Source organism: Lacerta agilis, chromosome 2 (genome assembly GCF_009819535.1).
Source record: "Lacerta agilis isolate rLacAgi1 chromosome 2, rLacAgi1.pri, whole genome shotgun sequence".
NCBI classification, from domain to species: Eukaryota; Metazoa; Chordata; class Lepidosauria; order Squamata; family Lacertidae; genus Lacerta; species Lacerta agilis.
This window is the reverse complement of record NC_046313.1, coordinates 66473019-66480657: the sequence shown is the minus strand read 5'-3', so window position 1 is coordinate 66480657 and position 7639 is coordinate 66473019.

Here is a 7639-nt window from a genome sequence, read left to right as displayed (position 1 = left end):
CCCATGCTGATTTAGCAGCCACGGCTTTTTCTTGTTTTCTTTTGAAGCTGACAAAAAAAATGCCCTTAACCCCTGGCCTACCTGGCAGCAAGGCAGTATGTCAAGTCCAAGGTCCAAAGGTCAGGAAATGCAGTCCAGGGTCAATCCAAGCAGGCCAAGTCTGAAGCCAAGCAGTCAGGATATAGTCCAGAGTCAAAGTACAATCCCATAGAGGCTCATAAACATGGGCAGGTGAGCAGACACAGCACCTTTTGTACCTTACATGCTGATTGCAGCATCTGGCTTGATGAGGCATGCGAGCCTCACCTGTTCCAAGCCTATTCCAACTGATGAATAACACACCTACTCCCAGAGCTAGCGAGCCCCACCTGGCAGCCGTTGCCTGCCTCAGTCTCCTGGAGTGCCACTCCTGCTGCTCCTTATGCCTCAGAGCCCACCGTGTTCATGGAGACTGGGGCCCCTCTGGCTCTAGCGATGAGTCCTGCTGCTCTGGTTCCTGTGCATTGACTTCCATGCCTTCACCATCCTCCATCACCCTGTGAGTACTTACTTCCCCCTCCCCTGCTTGTCCTGGTGTGTCCCAGCCCCAGCTACACCCCTTACCAGGATCCTCCTCTTCCTCCTTGTCCTGCCAGTTTATGACAAAAATGTTCAAAAGGGGGTGTGAGGGCTAACTTTAGTCCCCTTCCTTACCAAACCAGCTCTGCAGCTCCCCCTCCCCCCCTTTAAAGGAAACTTTTGGAATAGAACTCATTTCTTAAATAAGCTTAAAATCATGCTGAATGGATGGTGATTGTGGTTGATGGCAACCACTAGGTTAAAGATGTTGCTGTAAATTTTCAAAGTGCTTACCATTCTATTGTAGTAGTCCAGTAGTCAAATCAGTTATTTATGGAGGCTCTGGAGGGTGGAATGGAAGGGAGTGCAGCCTGTTCTTAAACTTTCTGGGTGGCATGAACTGTCATTAGTGTGAGATGATGCTGATGATTGTATTTATTATTATTATTATTTATATTAAATTTATATCCCACCTGTACTCCCAAAGGAGCCCAGGAAGGCAAACAAGAAGTGATAAAACAGTAAGAATATCGTCAAAACAATTATAATACAGATGCAAACTGGGAAAGACCTCCACTTAAAGGCTTGTTGAAAGAGGAAAGTCAGGCACCAAAGAGACAACAGTGACTACACCTGTCTAATAACCAAGGGAAAGGAATTCCAAAGGGAGTTGACTTTTGATTGCTAAGTGCAGTACCAGGCTTTCTCAAAAGAGGTCACCCTTTTACCAAAGATGTCACTGCAGGGATGAATTCCAGAGGTGCTTAAGTGTGTTGCAGCAAAAACAGCAAAGAGTTTTGTGGCACTGTGAAAACTAACAAATGTATATTGGTGCAAGTGTGTATGGGCCAAAGCCCAGTTCCTCAGATGTATAACCTCATTGGATAGGTAGGTTTCCTCAAACAACAAGTGGAGATATTTTTACAAAGTGAGACCCAAGTGCTAACCTCTCTTCTCTCTTTGGCGATCACTGGTAGCCGAGTAAAATAGTCTTCCATGAACAAGGTCTTAACAGTGAATCCATAAGTGACTGTGGAAGCCAGTTCTGGATCCACATGTCCTTCCACAGTGGGGACATAGGTTTCTGTGCAGGAGTTGATCGTGGTGAGGGTTTGCCAAACGTGCCTTCCTCTTAGCTTGTTTCTCCTTTTCGCCCTGAGTTCGTACTTCTTCAAAGTCCACAACACCTTTGGTAAAGGCTGTTCTCCAGTTGGAGCACTTCAAAGGCCAGTGTTTCCCAGCTATCAGTGCTTATACTACTCTTTTTCCAATTTCCCTTGAGAGCGTCTTTAAATCTCTTTTGTTGTCCATCGGTATTTCGCTTTCCATTCTTAAGTTGGGAATAGAGTAGTTGCTTCGGAAGACGATAATCAGGCATCCAAACAACTTTTATCTCATTTATGAATAGACAAAGCTATATCATTAGTGTGCAGAAATACCTAAAGAGTGACAATTACTTTCTGAAGTGAGCTAAATCACTCCTGTTTTTATACTAGGAGTAAGCCTACTTTCATAAAGACTTCCATATATCCAAAAACTTGAGGTTGGGGACAGTGCAGGGCACCTACTTACTTCTGAGTGCAAATCACTTCCCATATGCAAAGGAATACACATGGGCATAGCCTTACTTTTTGCAGTTCAGTGATTTTTAAGTTTGGCAGTTACTAGTTTTCTAATAATTTGTGTCTATCATGTCCTATTATTGTTTTATTTGGTTACAATGTGGCCAGTGATATTATTCACCTTGATATTGTATTGTTGGATAAAGTTTATTTCCCCGCCTGCACTTGAACATAGCCAGCTCACATATGCATGTATCTATCATGTGACTGCTTAACACTCAACCTATCACAGTTTAATGTATCAGCTGACTCTATTGAAAAGCAGTGTGTTTGAGGAAATGTAAAGCGGTATGAAAGTCCTGTCTGTGGCGATTGATCTATAATGGCTCATGCGCACATGCCAAATAGTCTGAAGCTGTTGTTGAGCAAAGAAGATTCAAGTGTGAAGTACATTTTAAGCTTAATATTTAGCTTTTATTAGTTTGGTCTTATCCACTTTAGAACACTTATCATCCTGATTCAGCCATCCTCACCTTCTTGGGGTAGAGCATGAGTGGGGAATCTGTGGTTGAATTTACACCTATAAGCCACGTCCAGCAGGAATGGTCAAGGATGATGGGAGTTATAGCCTAACAACATTAGGAGAGCCATAGTGCACAGTATCATATGGAACGGTTATTCTGTAAATGTCATTGCCTATGGCAGGGATGGCCAGCCTGCAGCCCTCCAGATGTTGTTGGACTGCAACTATCATCACCCCTGACCATTGGCCATGCTCCTGGAGCTGCTGGGAGTTGGAGGTCAACAATATAGGAAGTTTTCCCATTCCTCACCTACAGAATCCTGATACATACATACATACATAAAGAGCAAATCCACATTCAGTGCATAGGAAATAGTGCAGGATTCCTCTTTGTGCAGATTAAAGAAATGCCATGCAAACTAACAGAGTGAATTTATAAATCTATTACAGTACCATATTTCATGGTGTCATGTTGTCATGCTCTCCACATCCCATGCAGCATTCTCCCCTCCCCTCTGATTCATGGCTACAAGATACTTTAACTGGATATGGTGGGCATTGTTCCTGGGATGTTCTGCATGAAAAGCATTTGCTCTCCTGCTGAGCTATGCCTCCTCACCTATTATTGGAGTGGATCTGCAGGAGATGTAACCATCCAGAATCAAGTGGTAAAAGTCCTCTGGCATCTTCAGCAAAGCTTTAGTCATTGATTTTCATTGGGAAAGATCTCCAATATCAGGACTGAGAAAGCTGCCCAAGATGTTCCGAGTCAGAGTAAAGAGAATGCAGCTAGATGGCCCAGTGAACCATTTTATTAGAAGCCAACTTTGTATGTTTATATTGATTACAGAGTTCTTTGTAAAAGTGCATCTGTCTTTCACTGACTAATTGAAACATCCCTATAGTCAACCAGAAAATTAAATGAGAGAGGACTAGGCTTTTCAGACCTGGAAAATATATCTTACACACTACAGCGGTCCAGAGATCTAAAAGGTATCCAAACAGTAGGTTTTATTAAGAATGCAGTGAAACAGCTTCCTTGTCTGAAAGTTGAAGGAGCTTAAACCACAGAGCCTAGGGCTTGCTGATCAGAAGGTCGGTGGTTCGAATCCCCGCGACGGGGTGAGCTCCCGTTGCTCGGTCCCTGCTCCTGCCCACCTAGCAGTCATGTCAAAGTGCAAATAGATAAATAGGTACCACTCCAGCGGGAAGGTAAACGGTGTTTCCGTGCACTGCTCTGCTTCGCCAGAAGCGGCTTAGTCATGCTGGCCACATGACCCGGAAGCTGTACGCCGGCTCCCTTGGCCAGTAACGCGAGATGAGCGCTGCAACCTCAGAGTCAGACACGACTGGACCTAATGGTCAGGGGTCCCTTTACCTTTATGCAGTAGTGCAAAGCATTATACAGTATTCATTCTGCCATTGCTCCATATTAATCTTTCAAACTGGCCTATGTTTAGAACAACTCTAGACTTAATAACAATTTTAGATAAATTATGGCTCGCTTCTATTGCATGTAAGTATAATATCTGATTTGTTACTATGCCTCTTGAAGTGTAAGCCTCTCCTTGTCACTTTGGGGTATTTATCTGCCATCTCTGGTTTGTACATGTTAAGAGATCTGACCAGAAATGTTCTTCTCCTGGTCTCTAATTTTTATCACATTTGGGGAAACCAATCCATTCTTATAACTTGTGCTCTTTCAAGATTTGCAGCACCTGTACTTAGAAGTAAGACTTGTTGTTTTCAATAGGGTTTATTCCCAGGTAAATAAATATAGGATTTCAGCCTTAGGCTGTATACATTCATCTGGGAGTAAACCCCATTTAATTTAATGGGATAAATTTCTGAGTAGACATAGAAGTGTGCTGATCATTTAGTTACAAACTCCGTTGGAATTATTGACAGCCGAGATATTACAAAATAGTTCAGCAATGGCAATTCATAGAATTGTAGAGTTAGAAGGGATCCCGAGGGTCATCTAGTGCAACTCCCTGCAATGTAGGAATCTCAACACACAGTCCTCCCATCCAAATTGAAACCATACCAGGCCCTGCTTAGCTTTGCAAATGTGCTAGCAAGTTTATTGCTGCACCAAATGAAGATTCTGGATCAGGCCATATGAGCAAAGAAGGTTATAAGAGGGTGCACATCCAGCACCCAGAATTGCCCATTTCTGGATCTGGACCCTAGATGTATAGCCTGTGACACCAGCTGTCATACCACCTATCATCACTTGAATGATCTCAGGTGCTGTGTTTCTGCCTTAGCAGGTAAACAATTTTGAATCCAGCCTTCTATAGGTTTTGGACTACAACTCCCAACCAGCACAGCCAATGGGCAGGGATGATGGGAGTTGTAGTTCAAAACCTTTGGAGGGCACCAGGTTGCAGAAGGCTGGTCTAAGCTCATATAGGGGCCATCAGTTTGGCAGAAATTTTACACTCAGTAGCAACTGTGCAGCCTGCTACTGTGTACAGGCTGTGTTAGATCAAGGCCAGACCCTCGTGTTTTTCTACTGTACAAATCTTACTTCATCTCTTACATATATTTTTTCCTAATTTCATAAATAAATGAAGGAGTGAATGAATGAATGAATGAATAAAAACATGGTTGGATTGTGGCATGTATGTCCATTAGGTTCAATGTGGAGCTAAAGATCTCTTTCATATGATTCAACAGGGTCTAAATTTGCTTAACTTTGTTTGGTTCATGCCCCTTGTTAGTGCAGGGGTAAGATACATACAAAGAGTAGACTGGGGGCTTGGCAGAGCTGTTGGGAATTGGCACTGGATTGCAACAGCTGCTGTGTAGGATTCTGGCCTGCTTTGCAGAAAGAGCTTATGGAAAAGACATACTTGTTAGGAACCCCTTGCTTGTCTTTCCAAGCCCATTCCTTGGAGCAGTGTTTGCAACAAATGTTGGGTTCCCAATGCCAGAGGGTAATCCTTTCCCACCAAGCTCAGAGCTTCTCAGAGATGGATCTCAGATACAGCTCTGTTGTCAGGGATCAGCTGGAGAACAGCTGCCTGTAGAACAATCTTCTCAGTGTGGGTAGCAGACAGCAGGCCAAACAAGTAAACCCAGGAGACGACCCACCCCAGAAAACCTGGCCAGGAGCCTTGACTGCAATGCTATATTTCCTTGCCTGTTCATCACTCGGCTGAACTTCCCATACAATATGGCCTCTCCTGACACACTCATGTCTTTTCTAAATTGCCACTTGCCAGATCCAGCTCATCATTGATAGCCTCTTTACTGGACTGTTACACCAAGTTGAAAGGCTGTACACCCATCATTCCCACACTCCATCCTCTCACTCCTCCACTGAGGCCCTGTTCAATGGGGGAAGGACCTGTTGCCCCAGATGTTGCTGGTCTCAGGTCCCCACTTTGGCTAAGCTGGGCAGGGCTGGTGGGAGTTGTAACCCATCAACAGGTGGGGAGCCACAGGTTCCCCACCACTACTGTTAATCAATGATACCTTTTTTTGCTGTTGGCATTTATGGAGCAGAATTAAGGTAGCCTATAGCCTATCATACTTCTACCATAAAGCTCATGTCATCCATAGCAATGTTAAGCATTGTGTACTGCAGCTGTATGGAGAAAACTGGCCTGCATGACAGTCACATAGACATATTTGAATAATGTGTGAAATGACTTCTGTGAAGTATGGTATTGCTTTATGGGGCACAGACTACCAATGAAGGATATCCTGGGCTTGATAACCAAACACATGAAAGCTCATACCAATAACAAACTTAGTTGGTCTCTAAGGTGCTACTGGAAGGATTTTTTTTTGTTCCGACAAAGAAAAAGGAGGCTAAGTATGGACATGCATGACGTCCATTCACATAAAAATACTGTATGTGTAATGATGTGATGGCTGCTGTGGCTGCTCCTCATTGGTTTTCAGTGCTGTAGTTTCCTGAAAAATATTAGACTCATCATTTAACATAAATAGAAATTGTGTCTGGGAAATCTTTTTTAAAAGTTAAAAACAAAAACAAAACCAGTATTGGCTTATTCAAAAGAATATTGTGAGGATGTATGACTAGACGATAACTTAACCCTGAAAGCAGATTGCTACTCAGCTTGGTGAAAAAAGGAAATGGATCCAAGGAAGAGATACTGTAGCTGAACAGAAAGAAACATACTTCCTTTAAGAATGGGATCTCAACCTATTGGACTCATATTAAATAGGGCAACAGTGTTTAATTCTAAGGTGTAGAACTGAGACACTAGGAATCTCTAATACAGTATGATCCTAACATGATGACACATAGTTCAACTTGACACTTAGAAATACATGTGAGTGAAACATTTCTGCCTTTTACTGTGCATTAAGGCCACATTCCCTTATGTTGAGAAAGATTGAGGGCACAAGGGAGGCAGTGGAAGACAGGAGTGTCTGGCGTGCTCTGGTCCATGGGGTCACGAAGAGTCGGACACAACTACCAGTAAATGACTAAACAACAACAGGGCCACATTCCTACACACACTTACCTGGGAGTCTCATCAAATGCATTGGGAATTAGTTCAGAGTAGACATTCATCTTAAAAAGCAGAGACATCACCTTGCCGACAAAGGTCCGTATAGTTAAAGCTATGGTTTTCTCAGTAGTGATGTATGGAAGTGAGAGCTGGACCATAAAGGATGATTGCCGAAGAATTGATGCTTTTGAATTATGGTGCTGGAGGAGACTCTTGAGAGTCCCATGGACTGCAAGATCAAACCTATCCACTCTGAAGGAAATCAGCCCTGAGTGCTCACTGGAAGGACAGATCCTGAAGCTGAGGCTCCAATATTTTGGCCACCTGATGAGAAGAGAAGACTCCCTGGAAAAGACCCTGATGTTGGAGAAGGGTACAACAGAGGATGAGATGGTTGGACAGTGTTCTCGAAGCTACCAACATGAGTCTGATCAAACTGCAGGAGGCAGTGGAAGACAGGAGTGCCTGGCGTGCTCTGGTCCATGGGGTCATGAAGAGTCGGA